Source organism: Natator depressus, chromosome 11, assembly GCF_965152275.1.
Source record: "Natator depressus isolate rNatDep1 chromosome 11, rNatDep2.hap1, whole genome shotgun sequence".
Classification (NCBI taxonomy): domain Eukaryota; kingdom Metazoa; phylum Chordata; order Testudines; family Cheloniidae; genus Natator; species Natator depressus.
In genome coordinates, this window is record NC_134244.1 from 33,047,571 (window position 1) to 33,072,606 (window position 25,036).

Here is a 25,036-nt window from a genome sequence, read left to right on the forward strand (position 1 = left end):
CCCGCACGCTGCCGCCTCCTGCCCTGGCCGCTCTGCTCTGCGCAGGGGCGCTCAGCAGCCGCCCACTGCGCGGGGCCCCGGAGGAGCAGGCGGCGGCCGCCCCTGCCCCGCCGAATGGTTGCTTCTGGCCCCCGCATACCGCACATTCCACGGTGCCGCCAGCAGCTCCCTGCGCACCAGCGGCGGCAGCACTTCGCCCCTGGGCCAGGCGCTCCGCGGCCAGGTGAGCGCAGCAGGGCGAGGGAGGTGTCGCCTCCGCTTCACCTGGGGAAGGGCCCGAGTATGCAGCCAGCAGGTGTCTAGTCTAGTTCTTTACTCTGCAGGGCCAGCAGCAAAGCACCTCCCCCCACAGCCCTCCTTTCCCTGGCTGGGTAGAGCTGCGCCTTCGATAGAGCTGGGCAGCCCTGGCCCGGACGCACAGTTCAGCCGCACAAGCGCAGGGGGAGATAGGGCCAGAACCGGCCACCCCGAGGTTCAGCATGCTCGACCTCTAGACCAAGGTGGAAACCAGGTGCAAATCCAGAATGGATCGAAACTCGTTCAGTGGATCAGAAGGGGGTGACTTCTCACGTGGCCGGGGGTTTGAAAACCAGCATCTGGCTCTGGAATTTTCCACCAGCTCAAAACCCTAGATCTAAACGCCCCGGACTTTGGGGGGAGAAGCCACCATAGTCAGAAATCTAGTTCAGAACTTTGCAACTTGTGTACATCTCTTCAAATATCTGATCCCCTTCTCACACATACACAAGGTCAGAGAGAGATTGTAAATTTACTTTTCAAAAGGACCAAACCCTGTAGTCAATAGGAATTTTGCCAATGATTTCAGTAGCGATAGGATTTAATTCAAAATACATGACTGCCTTACACAAATTGATTTTGCCTGTGTGAAATCAACTGAATTGTCCCTCATGGCCTGAACAAGGAACAGGAGTACTTGTGGCACCTTAGAGACTAACCAATTTATTTGAGCATAAGCTTTCGTGAGCTACAGCTCACTGAGCTGTAGCTCACGAAAGCTTATGCTCAAATAAATTGGTTAGTCTCTAAGGTGCCACAAGTACTCCTTTTCTTTTTGCGAATACAGACTAACACGGCTGTTACTCTGAAACCTGAACAAGGAACAAAAGTCATAAAGTCCAAAGTCTAGCCTTATAGTCTGAGATGGCTAGCACAGTTTTAGGGAATTCCTCCATCCTAAATCTCACCAATTCCTCCGAATAAGCTTTTTTGAAGTTTGAGGGAAATCCCATTTTTCTGCCAAAATTTACGGCCTTGGGACGTTTTGCAGTTACCGGAAAATTAGATTCCTCAGGTTTGTTGAGGGAAAGGGCTGCAAATGCCTTCCAAATTTTAGATGTGTTACGTAGAACTCTGAACCCTTTTTGTTGTGTACCCATCATTGGTTATGACTGGCAGTCTCATCTATAAAATAAAATTAGACTTTGTTCAACTCTGTAATTTCATACAGGTGACTCTGTAAGAGGACCTTCCACTGAGGACACCTAGTTCCAAGGTTTCCTTTGGTATTTTTTATTCTCTTTGATAGTAAGCACTCGCTCCAAAAAAGGATTGGGAACATAGATTGCTGGGAAGAAACATAGATTTGCCACTTGGTTCACCAGTGAAATGTTGAGCTGCATCCCAGAACAGCTATGCCTGCTCTAGAGTGTTTGGTGCTGGTAGCAACTTGGAAAATGTTCACCCCTCTCAACCTTCAGTTACTTTTTGCAATAAGCAGTCACTAAACATTTTCGTGCCATTGCATTTTGCTGCCCTAGACAACAGCCTATTCTAGTATAGCCAATAGTGAGAAAGCAGTGCTGCTTGGCAGAATTGTTATCTGTGTACCAGTAAACACCACCAAAACACAAAAAAAACCCACACAGCACCTAAAAACTGAACTCATCCACAGTTACGTTCCATGTTAAACCTGACCTTTGAATAACTGTTCAGAGCTAGTCAAAAACCATGCCCAACGTGTGGTATGTGCACACGCAATCTTAATTCTGCATGCTTTGAATTAGTATTTCCAAGGCAATAGAAGAACTGCACAGTGCTGGCAGCACAGTCTTTTAATAGTCAACAAAAGTGAGAAAGATCTTCACGATTCCTCTACTCTTACAAAATGACTTTGGGGGTAGGAGACACCGGAACTGATATCTTCCCCCCCAAATGACAAAGGATTCTGAGGAACTTCAGTTTTCCCTTGTTTCCCAATACAATTAAAAACTGGCGGGATGTAGACATTCCCTATTCCATCACAGGTATTTTTAAGGCACCAATCACTGTGGTACTTAGACACCATTACAGGAATTAAAAGATTTAAGAACATTTCAAAAGGGAACTCTAAAAGCAGGAACTCTGCACTTTCATCCCCAGGTTGCTATTCTTTAGAGAGGATGTGGATTTCCCTTTCGTGGATTCACCATGTGGCACATGTTTTTTCATGGACAATACATACTCTGTTTTTCTAACGTTTGTGGTATAAAACATGTAACATTAAACCATTCAGTGAAAATTTGATAGAAAACATCACCCTCAAGAGATATTTGTTTTATTTATGCTTTTGTTTAAAGGAGATTTGCAATGGCATTTTCAGAGGAGAAAGTGTGTTAGCCTTGATGTCCTGGCCAAAGTAGCATTCAGCCTACCAAAATCCTCCCTGCATATCCAAATGGATAAGGTAATCTTCCTCAATTCTTGCCCTAAATTATGAAACAGTCTTGCCTTGTGTGCTGTTAAACAATAGCTATGTTCTACCCCAGAGCTGGTAGTGGCATTTTAGTGATGTGATGGTGGGTGAAGTGATTTCTGTGTGTGGGAGTGAGTGTGCGTGAGAGAGAGAGAAAACTAATAAGGCTCAACAGTACCTTCTGGGAGGGAAGGTGTTATATAGGTTTAGGATTTTACTAAGCACTTTCCCTACATCTTTTCTAGGATAAAAGGATCATTACATGTTTGCTAATAAGACCCTCAGTCTTACCCCGCTAAGAGTAAAAATATTGAAACAGACTCTTTGAAATGTATACAGAAGTGGAAATTTAAATCACATTTGTCAAGGAAATCCATATTAATTGTGTTATAACAGATGTGAACCTATGTACTAGTATGCAGGTACCTTCCTGGTTAAAGTTATAAATATGCACTTCAGTTTGTTCTTGAGGGGAACTGGTAAGCATGGAGATTCTAAAGGTACCTGGATTACTATTTTGACAGTTTCTTTAACTAGCAGGAGTTGCTCAGTCAAAAAAGAAGGTGGCTTGCAGAGCAGAGCTAGTTATATTTTGTGGTTAAAATCTTCATGCATTGCATGTTTATTGTTCAGAGACAGTTAAAAGATGCGTATTTGTAGATAAATTAAGGCCAGATCTGAGTTGAACATACCACTAAAGGGTATCTGAAGATTTAGACAGCAACAGGAAGCCTTCAAAGGAGCTAGAGAATATCTGGAAAATTTGGAAGCTTCCAAGTAATTACCATCAATCTCAGCAAACAGCAGACTGGTGAAACCAAACCCTTATTCTGTAAACAGTTCCACATACATAAATCACAGCTTCATGATTCAAATCAAATCCATGGTTTCTTACTTTACACAAAGCTAAATAAACTCTGTGGAAACCCTCCATCAAGGGTCATTCACTGCTGTGGTGGGACAGTTACTGTTTCTACCACCTCCCTCCCTAGAAGGTTCTGTTTTAGTAGGGTAACTTTAGTTTCCGCTAGGGGCTTCTAGAGCCTAGTCTGGATGTGCTGAATTCATGCATTCTGCCAGCTGCCCTGGACATGTCCCCTCGTGAGCCAGTGCCACCCATTTGGGGGGCTGCCTAAACACACCCCTGGTGCAGGGAAGGCTATGAGCACTTTGTACTCTCCCCTTACAGTTGGGTCTTTCTACTGTAACCCCCAAGGAGATTACCTAGATTCCTGGGGCTCTGTCTGCTGGCAGAATGGGAGAGGAACACTGTCCCTGGTAGGGAAAGGGAGCCAAGGCATACTCAGAGTCTGCCTGGCAACCAATAGGGAGTGAGATGCCTCACCCAGGGAGTTCAGGAAAGAGGAAGACATTTTTTAGTCATTCTGGAGCCAGCCAGGGCAAGGGCAGGACTGGTTGTGTGGGAAGCTGGTGAGTCCCAGGCCTGCATGCAGGGTTCCCGCTGAGAACTGGCCCCTAGGGTCCTAAAAGCAAGTTCCCTCAGCTGGGCTCTTCCTTCTCTGCTGATGATTCCCAGTTTGTAGAGTTTTGCTGGGAAACTTCCCCAGCCAGGCTGAGTTAGCCCTCCAGTTCCCTAGGTGAGACCAGTCACCACATGGTCAGCTCTGCTCTGTCTGCTAGTTCAGGACTGCTGCCTGCTGTGAGTGTGCCTGGATGCTGGGCTAGGAGACTACAGTTTGGATTTTAGTACAGTTGTGTAATCTGCACCTTGAGCCCTGCACCTCTTTGTGGTGAGGGGAAATCCTGGGACCAGAGCAGCCTGATTCCTGCCTGAAGAGGATCTCTGCCAGCAGAGATCAGCCCCTCTGCAGTGACTGAGGAGTCCAGAGTCATTTCTGGACCTGAGGATCATTCATGGAGTTTGTGAGTGCACCATCTTTCACTCAGTAAGTCAGAGAATTCATTTTGGGGACCTCCTACTCCCTGAACTGTGTCCTCAAGCCAGGGAGTAAGGGTTTGGGGATTTTATAACCTGCTGCCTGTTTCAAGTGTGGAGGAACTTACCACCTTCTCCCACTTGTGAGTCCCTTGGGCTCTACTGAACCCAATCAGCCACAGTGCTAAACCACTGCAGAGAAGAATTTTGGTGTCATAGGTCATCAAGGGCCCCAACAAAGTACGTGTACCAACGGCACACTAATCTTACATTTGCTACGTCAAGTCATGTGACTAGGGAAAGTCACAGGTATTGGCAGTGTGGGCACCGGTGAACCTAAAAATAGTGTTTTTCCCTGTTATATTTGTCTCCTGTTTAATATAATTATTGTGTTGAATATATTGTATGTGTTTGTGTTATTTCTTGGAAGTCTTCAACTATCTGGCAAGTAAGTGGGGATTACTCTGTGGTTAGAATTTTCCACCCAAGCTGCCCTGGAGACCCTGCCAGGAAGGAGCGAGGGGGGTGGAGGCACCACCAAATAATTCATTGGAAAAAATAAAGAAGATACAACCTGCTGAGTGGGTGGCGGGATCCAGAAAAACCCAGACCTGTCCATCAAAACCTGTAAGCAGACTGGCATTAAAGAAAGTAACCGGGTGGAGAGGGGGCACTACATTGGAGGCACCACTGGGATCCCGTCTTTTAAATTCAGACCTTATATACACCCCTGATGTCTTCATGGGAAATTACGTAAATTCCCAGTATGGATCGCCAGAAGAGGCTTGTAACTTGGTGTGAGCTGGAGGAAGCTAACCCTGAATGCCACTTCCTGCTCACTAATGTACCCACTGAATGGGAAGTTAGACAAATTGAAGATGAGATTGCTAATGTTAGAGAATGGGGAACCTGTGTGGTTCAGAATCATATGCAAGCAAAAGGGGAAGCTACTTTATCCCTTCTTGTAGAGGGCAAGATTATATTGTCTACTGTAGTGATCCCCCATGTAATTCTACCAGATGGAGAGAAGGAAGGACGGAAGGTAACCATACAAGCACAATCACGTTTTCCCTCCCCATCTTCCCCACCATCTGAAACCATCAATTTTCAGTCCAAATTGGGGGACTTTCTTAAGCAGGAAGGGAAGACCATGACTGAATTAAGGACTCTTTTGGGAAGTAGTCCTGTGCCTCCTCCCAGGTCTACAGACCAAATAATTTTTGCTATGAGACAAGCAATAGGAGAGTCCATAAAGACAGCATATGAATCGGGCCCTTACAGAAAGCTGAAGTTCTTTTCAGGCATTAAACCAGTGCCTGTAGGGGAAGATGACTATGACACTTGGAGGCATCACCTAATCAGATGATGCAGGAATGGCAATGTAGCGAGGCTGAAAAGAGGAAACGTGTGGCAGAAAGCCTGCGAGGACCTGCAGGGAATGTGCATTAAAAGGCAGCAAGCCTGTTGCCACTGTTGATGACTATCTCTCAGCGATGGAGGATGCCTTTGGGAGCCTAGAGACAGGGGAAGACCGCTACTTTCAATTTCGGTCCTGTTACCAACATCCAGGTGAAAAACTATCTTTCTATCTTCACAGATTGGAACCATCCCTTCAACTGTGCATCCGCCGTAAAGGCACCGAGAGGAGCAAGGAACACAGAGTACAACTAGAACAGATCATATGAGGTGCCATTTATGATGACTTTCTAATTATGAAGCTGCAACTGGTAGACCGATTGGACAGTCCTCCAGAATTCCATCAATTGCTGTGAGAAGTCCGGGAGGAGGACGAAAAGAGAACTATTAGAGAGAGGAATAAGATCTCAGTAAGTAGAACCGTTGCTCCTAACAAACTGAAGGATGACCCTTGTCTGTCCACCACTGAGGACCTCCATCAACAGCTTAAAACTTTGAAAGCACAGCTCACTGAATTTATGACAAGTAAGATGCCTCAGGGGTCACCTAGCGAAATTCTTCCACCAACTTTGACAAAAAGAAAGTACCCTTCCTTCTGCCCAGGGAGAGGGGACCACAACAGAGAACCTGTAAATAAAACCTTGGCGACCCTCCCAAGGAACAAGAGATTCTGCTACCAATGTGGTGAGGAAAGGTACATTGCCACCCAGTGTGACAACCCGAGGAACGAAGAGAAGGTAGCACAACGAAAAAGGGAGCTATAGGGAAACTCCCAAGGATCCCAGTAATGGAACATACTGGGAGCCATTACAGTCAGAGCTCCACTAAGTTGTGTTATGAACAGCCTTCCTGGAGCCCATTCCCAGAGGGATTGATAGGCCCAACAGCAGTAGTTAATGTGATGGCAGAAGGGATTCCTTGTAGGGCCTTGCTGGACAGTGGATCTCAGGTCACCATCATTACTAGAGAATTCCATCAGCAATTCCTGCTTCAAGTGAAGATCTAGCCTCTAGAGCAGGCGTAGGCAACCTGCAGCACGCGAGCTGATTTTCAGTGGCACTCACACTGCCCGGGTCCTGGCCACCGGTTCGGGGGGGGCTCTGCATTTTAATTTAATTTTAAATGAAGCTTCTTAAGCATTTTAAAAACCTTATTTACTTTACATAAAACAATAATTTGGTTATATATTATAGACTTATACAAAGAGACCTTCTAAAAATGTTAAAATGTATTACTGGCACGCAAAACCTTAAATTAGAGTGAATAAATGAAGACTCGGCACACCACTTCTGAAAGGTTGCTGACCCCTGCTCTAGAGGGATTGGCAATATGGGACCTTAGCAATGCTAGTTACCTGTACGATGGATATGTACTAGTGACTAAGTTTTTCTGCAGAAATGGCTGGATGTTTCCAGGATTGTGACACTCTGGCTTTGATTTGTCCTGAGACGCAAAATTCTGATGGCATTCCCATATTGATTGGAATTAACAGCAACATGTTCCAGTCTTTGGCCACTCTTTGTGGTCGTTTGGGCCAGAAGACCCCAGGCATGGTTTCGCCCTCCATGGCAAGAGCCGACCCTGGGCTCATCCACAACCCATTATGACCATGATAGCTCTGTTGATGAGTCACTAGGGAAAGTTGTAAGAGTATCCAAAGCTGTTTTGTCCATACCCCCACATGGTGAGATTGACTTGAGAAGCACAGTCGCAGCCTTCCTCATACAGTGATGATGGTGTCCTCTGCTGGAGATAACTTCCCTAGTGGTCTGATGATTCAGAGAGGTTTACTGTCCTTACTACAGATGGAGGAAGCTGGCATTATGGTAAGAGTAAGAAATGAAAACAACCATCCCATAGCCATCAGGAAAGGAACGGTGTTGGCATGATTGTATAGGGTAGAGAGTGTTGTGAGCCCTGCAACTGCAGGCAGAAAGCCCTGTAAGGCATTGGATCCTGATCTTTGTAATTCTGGTGATTCTCCTATGTCTCCCAGTTGGAATGACTGTTTGAAAAAACAGCTAAGTGAGAGACCTGATGTGTTTTCCGCCGAGGAATGGGATGTGGAGTATGCCATTAACGTGGAACACACCATTCGTTTGGCAGATGACAGGCCTTTTAGGGAGAGGTCCCGAAGACTGGCACCTGCAGACATTGAGGACGTGAGAAAGCATATCCAAGAACTACTGGAAGCAGGAATAATTTCTGAATCCCGTAGCCCCTATGCATCCCCCATTGTGGTGGTGCGGAAGAAAAATGGGACTGTGTGCATGTGTGTGGACTATCGCACACTGAATAAAAGGACCATCCCAGATCAATACACTGTACCCAGGGTAGATGATGCCTTAGCTTGCCTAGCAGGAAGCAGATGGTTCTCTGTCTGAGATTTATGAAGCGGCTACTACCAGATCCCGATCAGCTCTGAAGACAAGAGAAAACAGCTTTCATTTGCCCTTTGGGATTCTACCAGTTTGAGAGGATGCCCCAAGGTATCTTGGGAGCTCCTGCTACATTCCAGTGTTTGATGGAGAAGACAGTGCCGGATATGAATTTCTTAGAAGTGCTGGTGTATTTGGATGACTTCATTGTTTTGGGGAAAACTCTGGAAGAGCATGAAGCTCGACTAATGAAAGTGTTAGACCGCCTGGAAGCTAGTGGGTTGAAACTGTCACTTGTCAAATATCAATTTTGTCAGACCCGAGTAAAATATGTAGCCATATTGTGTCAGCAGAAGGTGTGGCGACTGACTCAGAGAAGATTGAGGCATTAACCACCTGGCCTATACCCAAAGACCTGAAAGCTTTACAATTTTTCCTAGGCTTCTGTGGTTATTACCACCGATTTGTAAAAAATTACTTCTCCATTGTGAGACCACTCACCAATTTTACAAGGGGATATCCCCCAACGTGGAAGAAAACACCCCAACATAAGCTTGTGAGTCCTCCTGAGAGGTATTTCAAGGTGAATGAACCCTTTGGGGACCGTTGCACTGAGGAATGCAACAACACTTTCCATGCCCTTATTGAGAATGTCACCACTGCACCTGTGTTAACCTTTGCAGACCCTACCAAGCCCTATGAACTGCATGTAGATGCCAGTCTTGATGGATTAGGAGCAGTTCTCTATCAAAATTATGAGAATCAGTGGAAACCCGTGGCCTTTGTCAGTCAAGGGCTGATTGCATCTGAAAGACACTAACCCGTGCACAAACTTCAGTTTTTAGCTCTCAAATGGGCTGTTGTGGACAAACTTCATGATCATCTATACGGAGCGACCTTTGTAGAAAAACAGATAACCCACTTACTTATGTGCAGACCACAGCTAAACTAGATGCTACTGGTCAGCGATGGATGGCTGCTTTGGTTGCTTATGACTTTAAGCTGCAGTACCGATCGGGTCAAACCAATGCAGATCCATTGTCCCTTCACCCTCATAACCCACTCGAGGAAGAGTCTGAGTGGATGGAAATACCTTCTCCTGCTATTTGTGCCACCTGCAAGACCATAATGGGAAAACTGCAGTCCCATTATATAGATGAGGAAAGATATACCGAAACCCTGGGGTTATCTGACAAGGCTATACCCACAATTTATGCAAACCTTGTTGGGCTAAAGACTTTTGAATTGCCCCAGATAACTCCGACTGAATTGAGAAGAGCTCAGTGGAAAGATTCAGACATTGGGCCTGTGCTGGAAGCTGTGGAAAAGGGTGAAAAACCCATCTCAAAGGCTAACTTTGCCCCCGGCACAATTCTTTTCTTAAAAGAGTGGGATCGTTTAGTGATTATTCTGGACCATCCAGACTATAAGGGGCCATGTGCGAAAACAACTGGTCTTACCCCGGGAATACCAGGAGATGGTGTTGAAGTCTTTGCACGATGACCATGGTTATTTGGGGGGTAGACAAGACTTTGGAATTGGTCAAAGACCGGTTTTATTGACCCAAAATGACAGCATCTGTGGAAAACCACTGCAAACGGTGCTCTTGGTGTGTTAAGCGGAAGACCCTGCCACAAAAGGCAGCATCTATGGTGAACATCACTACAGATGCACCCATGCAATTCATGTGCATTGACTTTTGTTGTTGGAGCCTGATAGAAAAAAACACTCCAGTATATTGGTAGTTACTGACCATTTTACAAGGTATTCCCAAGCATATCCCACAAAAGACCAAAAAGTCAGTACAGTGGCCAAAATTTTATGGGATAAATTCTTTATACATTATGGTTTCCCTGCCTGAATCCATTCCGACCAGGGGAAGAGATTTTGAAAGCAGACTACCGGTAATTTACGAACTGACAAAAACCCTGGGAATAAGGAAGTCCAGAACCACTCCTTACCATCCTCAGGGAGATCCACAATCGGAGAGATTCAACCAGACTTTGCAAAACATGCTGGGAACTCTGCATCCATCCCAAAAGACCAGATGGAGTGAGCCATGTCAGTTATCTTGTGCATGCTTATAACTGCACTAAAAATGAGTCCACTGGCTTTTCGCGTTATTATTTAATGTTTGGTAGAGAAGCAAGGCTACCAATTGACTTATGTTTCGGGATATCCTCTGATGAAGCTAGCAAGAAAAAGGTATCTCCAGTACATTCAGAGTCTTAGACGTGACTTGCAGAAAGCTTACAAACTGGCCTCTCAAGCAGCCAGAAAAAGCAACCTTGCCAACAAGCAGAGATGTGACAGTCAGGTCCGTGAACAGGATCTGCAGGTAGGAGACAGAGTCTTAATCCAAAATCTAGGTCTCACTGGAAAGCACAAATTAGCTGACCGGTGGAATACAAACTCCTACATAGTGGTTGATAAGCTACCAGACTTGCCTGTATACCGCCTTAGGATGGAAAATGGAAAAAAATGTTTAAGACTATTCACCGAAACCACCTCTTGCCAGCAGGGCAGTTAATAGGTGAAGAGAACAATAGTGAATGTGGTTCCCCCCAGCCACCCATTACTCGTTCAAGACTAAGGAAGCAGGTTCCTGCAGAAAGAAGCCTTACTGCACAACTTGAATCTGCTGGCAAGGCAGACAGTGAGTCTTTAGCCTCCCCTGGAGAAAATGATCCTCATTCACAGAGTAGCTGTGAGGAGAAATTCTTCCCCTATTATCTAACGCCTCTGTAGAAGCGTGAAAGGGAAAAGAGGATTTGTGTGCAGTTATTTTAGTTTGGTTAAGAGACAGAGCAAGAAACAGGCCAACCTTAACCCTAATAACGCGAGATTTGCAGAAGCAGGGTTTGTGCGAGGTGGATGGGAAAACTACAAGGGACCTTGCTTTAAGATAAGAATGGAATGCAATGTTGACTGAGATAATGGGAAGAAAAATGTATAAACAGGACACAGCTATATGTAACGAAAGGGTATAAATATTGCTTTATATTGTTTGTACTTTGAAGATTTGCCTAAGGACAGACACTCTAATTGCTGTCTTCCCTGCAATTGCATGAATAAATTGTCTCTGACTTGTTGCAAATAACCTAAGAGTGAAGACTGAGTTTTCTTCCATATCTCCTATGCTTCATGAGCTGTTACGTGAGGTAGAAACTGTTAGAGAGAGAGAATCTGGGCCTCCTCTAGCTCAAATACTTAACCCTGAAGCTGCACCATTTGTACCCCATCAGTCAACAATAGAGCATGATAACCCCTGCCTGCTGGAACCACCTGAGGAGGCAAGTGGTTTACCAGCTAGTATGGGTCCACTTGCAGAGGATGTGGGAAAAACCATGCAACCTGCAGAAAGAGAAATCTTTGATTGTCCTGCAGCTATTACTGCTGAGAGCCCTCAGAATAAAGAAGCTCCTGTACTTTGACGTTCAGAACGAGAGCGAAAACCTGTACAGAAACTCACGTATGACATTCCAGGGACCTCCGCCTCTGTCCCTTTGCACTTAGTATATAGATGGATGCAGGTGGCCTATTATTGTTTGTGCCTGATACTTAACAAGGGAGACTCCAAGGTTAAGTCATTCATTTCAGTATAGTAAGAATGTTATTAATGTAAACAGAATAACAATTTAATGTTTTAAATTAATATACCATATATAGTATGTGGACACGGCAATACTTACTTGTTGGCAAATAACATTTATTGTCCACTAAGCCATGTCTATTATTACCTGATGAAAAGGACCTTGCATGTTTGTGTTGTGGTTAAATGACCCTTGCCGAGGACGGCAAGAACTTTTGCCCAGGGAGAGTGTAACCCACAAGGAGATTACCTTGATTCCTGGGGCTCTGTCTGCGGAGTAGCTCAGTGAGAGGCACACTGTCCCTGGTAGGGAGGGGGAGCCAAGGCAAACTCAGAGTCTGCCCAGCAACCAATAGATCATAGAATATCAGGGTCAGAAGGGACCTCAGGAGGTCATCTAGTCCAACCCCCTACTCAAAGTAGGACCAATCCCCAATTTTTGGCCCAGATCCCTAAATGGCCCCCTCAAGGATTGAACTCAAAACCCGGGGTTTAGCAGGCCAATGCTCAAACCACTGAGCTATCCCTCCCCCCAGGCCTGCATGCAGAGTTCCCGCTGAGAACTGGCCCCTAGGGACCTGAAAGCAAGTTCCCTCAGCTGGGCTCTTCCTTCTCTGCCGATGATTCCCAGTTTGTAGAGTTTTGCTGGGAAACTTCCCCAGCCAGGCTGAGTTAGCCCTCCAGTTCCCTAGGTGAGACCAGTCACCACATGGTCAGCTCTGCTCTGTCTGCTAGTTCAGGACTGCTGCCTGCTGTGAGTGTGCCTGGATGCTGGGCTAGGAAACTACAGTTTGGATTTTAGTACAGTTGTGTAATCTGCACTTTGAGCCCTGCACCCCTTTGTGGTGAGGGGAAATCCTGGGACCGAAGCAGCCTGATTCCTGCCTGAAGAGGATCTCTGCCAGCAGAGATCAGCCCCTCTGCAATGACTGAGGAGTCCAGAGTCATCTCTGGACCTGAGGATCATTCATGGAGTTTGTGAGTGCACCACCTGTTAGTCAGTCAGGGAATTCGTTTTGGGGACCCCCTACTCCCTGAACTGTGTCCTCAAGCCAGGGAATAAGGGTTTGGGGATTTTATAACATGCTGCATAGTAAACCTGTGGAGGGATGTACCACCTTCTCCCACTTGTGAGTTCTTTGGACTCTACTGAACCCATTCAGCCACACTGCTAAACCACTGCAGAGAAGAATTTTGGTGTCAAGGGTCCCAACAAAGTACATGTACCAACGGGACACTAATCTTATATTTGCTACATCAAGTCACGTGACTGGGGAAAGTCACAGGTATTAGCGGCATGGGCACCGGTGACCCTAAAAATAGTATTTTACCCTGTTTTACACTACCATCATGGTCCTTTGTCACAGTATGTGTCAACTTACAAAGCCCAACCCACTGAGCAAAAGGATAAAATCTGTAATCACTTCTGCAGTCAGCGCTGTTCCAAAGAGGTTTCTCCATGTAATTTAATTGACTTTATTCTACGTATCATGAACAGTGACATCTAAATCTAAAAGTGGGTGTGCCATACTGACACAAAGGAATGCTCAGAGTCAATTTACAGCACTGGGTAAAGATCTTCCAGTGTGTGACACAAAACAGGTCATGCAGGATGCTGAGAAGCAGAACAATGCATAAGAAACACTTTAAAATATGTTAGATGGGATATGAAAACAAACTGCATGTTAGGGGTGCTGAGCATTTCCTGGGAGGGGAAATGCTGTCAAGAGAGCTCACAGCATCACACAAAATCAGACTTTAACTTTAGCACTAAACTGTTAAATGCTTTCCTTGCTCCTACTCTTAAGATATGGCCCATGGAATAAAGCAAACTAAATTACAAGGAAAGCTGCTTTAGAGACTGTTAAATAATCTCAGAATTAATTGATTTTGTTTAAGCTTTATGTATCATAAGTTAAGTGTCTGGATTACCAAAAGTAAAAAATAAATCAATCATATTTTGCTAAATGAGAAAGTGAGGGAGAGGTCAGCAGAACATGGAAGAAATTAAAGTCATGAACATGCAAAGCATCTTCTATTCATAAACTACAATATGACATTTTTCTTGGGAAAAGGAAGGACGTACTGAAAAAACAATGATTTCTGCAAAAACCTTAAAAGTTACTAAGGGGCAGAAGAAAGATACAAAAACAGAGAAAACTAAGAGAATGAGAAACAGTTGTTTAAGAACATATTCCTAACATTACAAAAATAGTCACAAGAATATATACAGAAGTCAAATAGTCAAAAGTAAGAATGCAACCTCCTTCCTACATTCAAGAGCAAAAGGTAAAGACAGATCAGATTCTTCAGGGAAACCATTTTCACCAGGGCTGACTCAAACAGCTGCAGCAAGATATCCAGATTTAAATTTTGGAATTCAATTTTAAAAAATGCTGTATTACGACTAATATCACACCCATTCGTTGTCACCTTCACCTATCCAGAAATCCAGTTTAAATCCCACCCTACCATTTCATCTCCTTTTTCAAAACAAGTTCTTCCTCTAGCCTAAATCTCTGATTCCCACTCCCCTTTTTCCCCATCTGTTCCAAAGCTCTATTCTGTCTTTTCCCTGTAACTCTCTCTGAGTAATATTCACTCTTTTATTAATGCTGCCAAATTTAGTGTATGTGAAATGCTCTGGCCACTGAGTTGGTTCTTCTTTTGAAATTTACCCTTAAAAATCTACCTTTCCATTTTAATATATGACTGACTTCTGTGTTTTGTTAAGTGTTGTATGAAGGACATATTATAAAAGCAAATCACATCATAAATCAGTAATTTTTCTGATTTTCTTCACTGATTATTAGTGCAAATAATGTGAATATAGTGAATGATCCAATCTATTGTTAATTCCATAATATTACAAAGTGCTGGTATGGTATGTATTATTTATTTCTTGAAAGCTATGGTCAAGACATTACTTCATAAGAGCATTTCCACTGTCAAAACAAATGCCCCTTTGCTTATCATGTGCTGTACATTCTGGGAAGTTTAAGACTGAAAGATATTACTGTAATGCATTATAATATAACAGTAATCTAAGGAAGTTGCTTATATTTGACAAATTAGGTAATGACAACACAGGACAAAAACCAATCATGGTTTGTGAAAATAACCAAAGTGACTCAAAAGAGCTGAACTCTGCCACTGGTATGATAATGATGCCAGACACTTGTTGGAACGTATAAAAGAATCCAGATTCTATAAACAGTTGCCAGATTTATTGTAAAACAAAGTAATAAAGATGGAGTGAGATAACAAAGTATATAGGTAATATTAATCAGTAAAGCAATGAAAACAGTGCAAGTTCATTACTTCATCAAGAGTTGCATACACTTTAAGTAACATTTAAAATACCCAGCTGCTCTGATATAATTATTTGCTTCACTGTTTTGTACATTGTGGGGGGGGGGGAGGGAGAGAGTATGTTGAAACTAAGGATGGTCATAAAAGAGAGAGAAAAATCTGGAAATTCCCAAGCATACTTTGTAAAGCATCAAAATAAAGGTGTTCCATAAAGCAAAGCTTGGTTACATATGCTGGTGCTCCAGCAGAGGATGGACCATGTGAACCAATATTTTTCTCCTACTACAAACTGGCTGGGTTCTATTTATTTCTTAGAAACTTCAGAAATAAGGAAGAGACAGAAAGAAATGTAGAGAAACTTACAATCAGAATGTGTTTGAAGATAAAATAAATAGTCAGCAATACTAAAGAAAGGGAATGTTATTTAGTGGTTAGAGTACGGAACTGAGAGTTAGTAAAACTTATGCATTTTATTCCCTTCTGTGTCACTGTTTTCGTATCTGGGACTGTGGACTGACATCAGTGGGATATTTCAGTGCTCAGAACTTCTGAAAATGTGGCCCTAAATCTCTCTGTGGCTCAGTTTTCATATCTATAAAATTGGGAGAGTGCTTAACTGATTCACAGAGATGTTGTGAAGATGTTTGTAAACGCTTGAATGAAAGTTAAATACTATTCTTAACTGAAACAAGTTCTCTAATAAAACAATGAAGAAGATTGGCATAGCCACGTACATCCTATCATTATTGATTGCCAAAATAGGTCATTATAAAAAAAGGAAATAGAAGCAGAAAAAGGAGTAACTTAAAATATGGCATAGCATACAAAAGAATAACAAGCATGTGACAAACAGGAACATGGGACATTATTGCCATTAATGGCAACACTAGGCCACCAGCCCCAAGCTGCATGCTTGCAGAAACCTTGAAGAAAATAAAGGGCAAAAGTTTCCTCTGTAACGCCCACTCTGGATAACTATCCCCTGTTCTGAACTTGCAAAAGAGCCACATGGTAGACTGGAGAGAAGAATTTCCTCCTCCACCAATGATAGTATTCACATCGATATCTTAGATCAAAAACAAAAATCAAGACACTTTCCCAACTATGCCTTTGTCCCAACACGGACTCTTGCTAATTTCTAAAACTGTGATTTCAGAAAATGTTCCCTGGAACCAAGTACTGTTGTATTTGTTTGGCCTCCAAGCTGCCAAGAAGGTATCCGTGAGTGTCAGCTGCTGTGTGAAAAGGAGGAAGGCCATCAAACTTATTTCATAATCTGCTGAACAGCTGTCAACTAAAACCAATTTTTGGCTACCACCATTCAGAGCTATAACTAGCAGTGAATTTCTTTACCATCCCCCCATACCCATTCACTCCCTCAACTCCCATGACAAGAACTAAATATCAGTCCAACCAATAGTTCCAACACCAATGACTACTTTCAAAGATTGCATTTTTCCACTTATTATTCTGAGGTGATGTTGTGCAGTAGACATAAGAAAACAAATTTCCATTTATGTGCAAAATTATTTACAGTGCTCCTCATTAGAGCCATCATTTCAATTCCTGTCACTCTAAATTCCGAGGTGAATATTTATCTTCAATAATCATTAAATTCATCACAGATGACGAGGAGCACTTTATTTCAGGGACCAATTTAGGGAGCCCTAGTTTTCATGAAGCTGTTTACTAGCTGTTCTGTATTAAGTGTCTCAAGCTGGCAACAGTGCAAATCACTGTGGGAAAGTATTTCAGAAAAAAGTTTGGTGAAGTAATTGACTTACATTCACAATAAAGCTTTATATTTATTTTATTAAACAGATTCTGAAAGTTCTATTGATCAATTGCCACTGAAATCACTTAATGGTCTGTGCATGAAATCCCTACTGAAATCAGTAGAATGGGCAAAAATTTAAAGTAGAACATGGGGTGAAATCCTGGCACTGCAGCAGCCAATGGGAATCTTGCCCTTGTCTCCAGAGGAGCCAGGATTTCATACAGGGCTCTTATTTTTCATCCTAGGATATGGCAGACAGTTAAGTTTTACAAATGCACATATAACTGGGCCCCAGAAAAGTCAGGAAGTTTCTAGTTAAGGTTGCTACAATGATCTGACCTCATCCCCATTGTGAAGTTGTACTACGATAGGTTTGGGTGAGCTAGTCTGGGAAAAGGAAGAACAAGCCTGAACTTTTGCCCATTACCTGAACGTTCTTTGACATACTCCACTGCTTTAGTAACTCTTCTTTATCTTAGCCAGTTACAGCTCCTCTCTGGGACTCCACACAGCAAGGGGTCTCCCAACTCCAAGATCTCAAAAGGAGACTTGCATCAGGGCCAGTGACAGGACCTTCACACTGTCCCACTGCCAGCAATCCACTGACTTACAGTTATTTCTGAGCATAGTGCTTACTACCAAATGTCGGTCCATGGAGTTCAGTGCAAACACTGTTCAGAGTTTATGGAACTCTAGAATAGCAGTTCTCAAACTGTGGATCAGGACACCAAAGTGGGTCATGACTTGCTGGGGCCCGGGGCTGAAGGCCCAAAGCTGAAACCCAAGCCCTGCCACCTGGGGCCAAAGCCTGAGCCCTACCGCCTGGGGCTGAAGCCAAAGCCTGAGGGCTTCACCCCGAGTGGCGGGGCATGAGCTTCGGCTTCAGTGCTAGGTAGCGGACTCAGGTTACAGGCCCCCTGCCCGGGCTGAAATTCTTGGGCTTTGCCCCCCCTCCCCCAGGACAGTGGGGCCCGGGTGGGCTCAGGATTCATTCCCCCCACCCCGAGGTTGTGTAGTAATTTTTGTTGTCAGAAAGGAGTGGTGGTACAATGACATTTCAGAACCGCTGCTCTAGAACAATAAGGATTTCAGCAGCTGGCAACAGGGTCACTCTAGGGTTTGTTACTGGGAAGAACTAGGGAATGTATCTGACAGGTAGAGTTGGCCTATTTTCTCCATGGTGTTTAATTGTGCAACTACCCAGACATCTGCATTTGCACACATTAGTTTCTATGTTTCTTTATCAAGTTCATCTCTGGTGTAACTGGACGCAACTCCAATAAAGCCTATGGAGTAATACCAGGGTTAAAACTTGGTTGATTATGTTTATGTGATACCTTTTCTGGTGATGTGCCAACAAGAGGTGAAAGTCAATAAATACCACCTTCCATCCTATTAAAGATAAGTATTTTACCCCTCCACATTGTAAATATCACTGAAAAGATATGGCTTGGGAGTTTGTAAAATCTGTTTACATAATCACACACTGCTTTGGACTATGTTATGTCTTTCAGGTCATTAATGTAATCTAGTGTGTCACAGTCTAGTCCAAAACAACATCCAATTATGTCTGGTGATGTAAGCTGTGAAAAACAGGTGAGTTTTGTACACCCACAGGTAACTTGTGTGCTGTAATACTGAGACGTACTTTATAAACTATGAGAGGTTACCAACTTTGAAAAGCAAACATACATGCTTCTTATATTTGCATTATAATCAGCTATTTTAAAGCAGGCAGTCTCATTACTATAACTTGCACTGGAGGCATTTTTGACTTGCAAAGGAATTCATAAAAATCATGTCAGATCATGTCAGCTGAGAGGTTATATAAATCACATTTTTCTACAAAGTGAAAAATACATTTCATATCCAAGAAATTTCAGATTGGTTTATGAATAGAGCCCACAGCTTCAGAACTTTGTGATGAATCTTAACAGGACTGTGGGCCCCAATAAACCAGACAATATGAAAAGGAAGTTAAAAACCTAAAAAAGGCTGGGATCTTTGTATATTATTCCTCCTACCCACTGTACTTTCACCAAGGCTGTTATTCCATTCCACAGAAAGACCAGTTCCTGAGAGGTCCTAATCCTGCAAGACATTATGGTCGCTGCATACACACAGAGAAATTAGATAAAAACCTAACTACTCTTGCTGGAAGGCTGCAAAGTAACATGACTTTATTTCTTAGAAATCAAACTGCTAATACACAAGAGCCATAAAACAGAGAGAGACAAAACAAGCTGCTCCGTAAAAACAGTGAGACACAATTCACCCTATTTTACTATAAGCTAGCTGTTTACAGACTGACTGCTGCTCCCAGGCACTTCACTACAGAGTCCCTTAGTCTGCAAGCAGGACCAGGAAAACCCCTTACCACCACCACATGCGCACACACACTCTTGAAGTGATCACTTGCAATTCCAACACAGTCCTCAATATACCACACAAAGCAATTAAGCATGCACACAATTAAAGCATATGTTCATATGAGTGGTCTTGAAGATACTACAGCCTTTGTCTACATGAGGAAAAAAGTGTATTCTTAACTCAAGTTAGCTAATACGAGGTAAAATCCTAGTGACAAGTCAATCTGTAGTTTTCACATGTGTTATTAGGTCAAGGTAAACCCTAGGTTCCCCCATAGTCTTTAATTCAACCTGCTAGTATATGTGAACACTACAAATTGACTTGTGTTACCTCATGTTACCTTGTGCTAGCTAACTCCAGGTAAGAACCCACCTTTTTTCCAAGTGAAGATACACCCTAAGATTTCTCATGTGAGCACAATTTCTATGTGCATGGTTTTGCAGGATTTGGACCAGAGTGAATAAAAAAAAAGGAGGCAAAATTAATTTCTGGTGTAATTCATGATTACTAATTATCTTCAAACACATATTAGACCACAGATGAATTTGGTCAAATGCTCTTAATTCATGTAAAGAAAACAGGAAACTGGAGAAGCTATTACCTGAGATAGGGATAACTACTTAAAATGCAAACACAGCTAGATCTCTATGGAAAAATATGTTTTTTTAAACAAAAAAAGGTAAAGTTTTGTCTGAAAGCTAAGGCCCTATCAGAAATCCCTTTGAGCAGATTCACTCAAAAGAAAAAACTCATTTTTGAAACAATTTTCAAATGAAATATTTTGACATTATACCAATGTAGCAGACAGTGAAGAGTGTGTTCATTTCCCCAGGAACGATGCCTCTATTCCTCAGAATATATACATCAATAATTTAGACTACTTTTGAAGACTTTAATAAAACAAATTGCACCATTTGTCAATTTACCAAAAGGTTAATGGAAACATGTATTACTCAAACATTTCAATTTAAGACAATTATATCACCTTACTATCAATATACTGTATTCTATCTTCCACAGTACAATTATTCTGTTGGTTTAACTGATGAAAATTGGTTAATTAGTGATTTTCCATTACATCAATCTGTCAAAATTCAAGTACTGAATCAATTTCACAACAATTGGTTTGTTAAAATATAAAACTGTTAAATAATCAACAACTCATTAACTACCAGCTACTACCTGATTCTCAGTGCTGATTACATGAAATTAGCAGCTCACTTAATGATGGGAATTATTTTATGATACATTGCTCCAGATGTTATTTTGTGGTGGACTACTAAATTGTTACTTTTAAAATTTTCTTTCAAGAGTTGTGAACCATAAAATAAAAGCACCGAATAAGCAAAAAAATAACGTCTTCATGCCGAGAAACTCCAGGTTTCAAGTGAAGTACAGGATTTAATATGCTATTTACTGTACTATTAAGCTTATTTGGTAGCTGATCAAACTAATCAAAATGTAATTTGGAAGAGCTGGTAGAATCATGTGGTGAATGTATACCCTCTTTTAACTGAACTCTCAGCTCTGACCACAGTCAAAACAGAAAGTAAACACATACTTACAGTTTTAAGTACTGGAATGTCACATCTATAAATCATAGAATCATAGTACTAAAGTCATCTAATCTAACCCCTTGCCAAGATGCACGATTTGTTGTGTCTAAACCATCCAAGACAGATGGCTATCCAGCCTCCTTTTGAAAATCTCAAAAATACATTAGCAAATGCCCATGGCTTTTGTCCTCAGATCTGAGACCTGGTCTACATCTAAAAATGAGATCAACCTACATCATTCAGGGCTGTGAAAAATTGTGCACCCTGCATGACTTAGTTAGGTCAACCTAACACCCCCACACTGTAAACATAGCTAGGGCAATGGAATAATTCTTCCGTCAATTCACTACTGCTCCTTGGAGAGGTGGATTACCAGCATCTATGGAAAAATCCGTTCCGTCAATACAGGAAGCATCTACTCCACAGCACTACAGTGGCACAGCTTCAGCACCTCAGCTGAGCCACTGTAGCTGTCCTGTGGAACACATACCCTCAACTGGATTTGCAAATGAAGCCATCTTTGTTTAAAAACAATTATTGCAGTAATAAACAGAGTACCATGTACTACTGTATGTTTGAAATCTGATTAATGAAGTTGTGTAACTGTTAACATGACTGTAAAAATGCTGTGATTTACCAATCTGAATCTAATGTCTGAATATCAGTGTCTTATACATATAAAAGGAGTGTGTGTGTGTTCAGCACACGTGTATAATGAGAAAACTTAAGTTCAAAATTTCTCTCCATAAAAATCTTCCTTTAAAGGCTAAACTCATGGTTACACTTACTTCCTATTCAGTCATTTCCTTAATTAAAACCATTGAACTTTAATTTGAAATACAATCATTACAAAACCATAAAGGAATCTGAACAGTAACAGACAGGCACATGGACAATATAATAATCATAAGTGATGTAAATAACAGTTGCTGTTACCGTTTGGTCTGATTTAATCAGAAGATAGCAAGAGTCAAAACCTATCTGCTGCATAGACAATAGCCTCTTTACAGGTCTTTGGTTGTATAGGCAAGTCATACTTGCAAGATTTGTTGCACAGAAAGCCAGCCTTCTCCAAGATGATTGGCTCTTCAGCTTCTTTAGAGTGGGCTGGAGAGGAACACACAACTAAATGCTTTACAGACACTAAGATGACACAGTCTATGTCTACATTAGCACTTTTGTCAGTCAAACTTTTGTCAGTCAGGGGTGTGAATAAACCACCCCCGAGCGACATAAATTTTACTGACAGAAGCACTGGTGTGGACAGTGCTATGTCAGCAGAAGACGCTCTCCCGCCGACATAGGTAGCACCTGTCAGTGTTCCGTCCCCACTCTGAACTCAAGGGTACAGATGTGGGGACCTGCATGAAAGACCCCCCTAAGCTTATTTTACCAGCTTAGGTTAAAAAATTCCTCAAGGTACAAACTTTGCCTTGTCCTTGAACCCGATGCTGCCACCACCAAGCGTGTTAAAGAACAGGGAAAGAGCCCACTTGGAGACGTCTTTCCCCAAAAATATCCCCCCAAGCCCCACGCTCCCTTTCCTGGGGAAGGCTTGATAAAAATCCTCACCAATTTGCATAGGTGAACACAGACCCAAACCCTTGGATCTTAAGAACAATGAAAAAGCAATCAGGTTCTTAAAAGAAGAATTTTAATTAAAGAAAAAGTAAAAGAATCACCTCTGTAAAATCAGGATGGTAAATACCTTACAGGGTAATCAGATTCAAAACACAGAGAATCCCTCTAGGCAAAACCTTAAGTTACAAAAAGACACAAAAACAGGAATATACATTCCATTCAGCACACCTATTTTACCAGCCATTAAACAAAAGGAAATCTAACGCATTTCTAGCTAGATTACTTACTAACTTAAGGAGTTATGAAGAGCATTCCTGATCTGTTCCCGATAAAAGCATCACACAGACAGACAGACCCTTTGTTTCCCCCCGCCCTCCAGCTTTGAAAGTGTCTTGTCTCCTCATTGATCATTTTGGTCAGGTGCCAGCAAGATTATCTTAGCTTCTTAACCCTTTACAGGTGAAAGGGTTTTGCCTCCAGCCAGGAGGGATTTTATAGTTCTGTATACAGAAAGGTGGTTACCCTTCCCTTTATATTTATGACACCACCTCTCGTGGCAGTGGCTTTATTATGCCAACAGGAGAGCTCTCCCGTCGGCATAGACCATCTCCACCAAACACACTACAGCAGTGTAGCTGCGCCGCTGTAGTGCTTCCGGTGTAGACTAGCTCTAAGGGATCGTGAATAACAGCATAGGCCTTAGTTTAGGGAGGAGTTACTACACGTCATCATAAAAAAGAGTGAGGAGGCCAGTTCATAGCCTGAATGATATCAGAACTCTGCTTTCTGCTGCCTGCCGTTCCTACAAAGAATTATCACATTTGGCCAGAAAGATGCCATTTCTGATTGGAATAGTCAAAAGGTTTGAAAAATAGCCACACAAATATTACATTTGACAAGTTTACTATAACACATTTTACATTCTTTAGCACTTAAAGGGAAAGGCACATTTCTTACTAAAAGGCTTACAGGGATGGTAGGTACCTAGAACGGATCAAGCTAACAGATCCTAAAGTAATCTCCATGCCTACCCCGGTTTGGGTTACACTTTAACTTTAATTATTAGCTAACTATACAATACTTGATTACTAAGCTTGAAAATCTTGCTGCAAAAAAAACAAACAAAAAACCCATGTGCTATCAGAGACAAATATTCGGAGAAATGGGTTTACTATACCTTACTGATTATTTTTTCAGCTACCAATATACCCTTAAGAATTTCTAAAACAAAGTGAAAACTGAGATTTTCAGATTTATATCCAGGAAGAGGATGATTTATACAAGCTCTAAGGTGAGACATGATTTTTTTCTTCATTTTGCCCCAAAGATAGTATTTCTTTCAATTACTTCTCCCAGCTCATTTGTGTTTTTTTTAAACTGCACTGAATTAAAATTAAAAAAAAAAAAAAGATAAAATGGAAAAAAACTCTCATGTTAGTTTTTAATAAATATGTAGTTTTATGTGTCTAATTTTGATGTTCAATCTTTCTGCCAGTTAATGGGATTTTTTCCACTGATTTCAATGGGAGCGGTGTCAAGTCCTTGATCCTACAATCTGATATGTGCATGCAAACTTATGTGGAAATCCGTTAAAATCAATTGGTCTCTGCGTGCTGCACAATATTGGGTATGAAGGATAGATCCTGCAAATGGATCTATGTGCTTGCACCCCTGGTGTCGGGGCTCTCCCAATTGGCCTCTGCACAAGGTCAGGCTTGTGCCCAGACAGATCAATTTGTAGGACCTAGTCCTTAGATTGTAAACTTATCAAAGTAGGGTTTTAGGGACAAACTGAGGTTTCATCTACACTTGGTGTACATCCAAAGTGATTCCCTTAGTTCAAATGTACATGGGTATAATTGGGAGCAGAATTTGCACTTCTTTCTTCACACACAATTTTAAAGAGCCATGTACATCAATGGCATAATAATAATAATAATATTATTTTTAATTGATATTGCCATAGCAGCAGACAGAAATATAAAAAAGAAACAAGAAGAGAAGACAGCAAAGTACAAAGAACTCTGCCACGGAGTGGAATGAAAAACTAGTAAAAAGACAATCCCAGCGATTAGTCGAGCACTTGCAGCAATCCCTAAGGATATGAATAAGCAGCTCAAGGACACTTTAGGAATACAAGACATCACAATCAGTGACCTCCAGAAGACAGCGCTCTTAGGCACTGTGAAAACGTTAAGGAAAATCAGAAGAGAGCAAGTGCATTTGAGCACCTAATGCAGGAATTCCGCAGAGGGCTTAACGAAACTCCTGACTACCCAAACCTACGGAGTCAGTTTGTGGTCAGGATTGATTGGTGACTCACGGGGATAAATTTTAGACAGTAGCTTTCTCCTTTTTATGCTTAAAGACCTTATTGATTGTGAAGGCTATTTGTTTAAAAATACAAAAAAAAACAAAACGTCCCCTTGATGTAATACTGAGAGATGATAATGTTGGGAACAGCA

At 42.1% G+C, this 25,036-nt stretch overlaps 1 protein-coding gene and 1 long non-coding RNA gene across 4 annotated transcripts in view; one reads left to right on the forward strand and one right to left on the reverse strand.

Moving 5' to 3' along the window:
- Nucleotides 1–25,036, reverse strand: part of RBMS1 (RNA binding motif single stranded interacting protein 1) — a 200,795-nt gene that overhangs the window by 131,620 nt on the left and 44,139 nt on the right. The window lies entirely within an intron of this gene.
- Nucleotides 60–24,763, forward strand: LOC141995909 (uncharacterized). Its single transcript, XR_012641434.1, has 5 exons — nt 60–223; nt 2,577–2,683; nt 18,579–18,660; nt 23,769–23,862; nt 24,541–24,763. It is a non-coding gene; the product is annotated as an uncharacterized LOC141995909 (long non-coding RNA).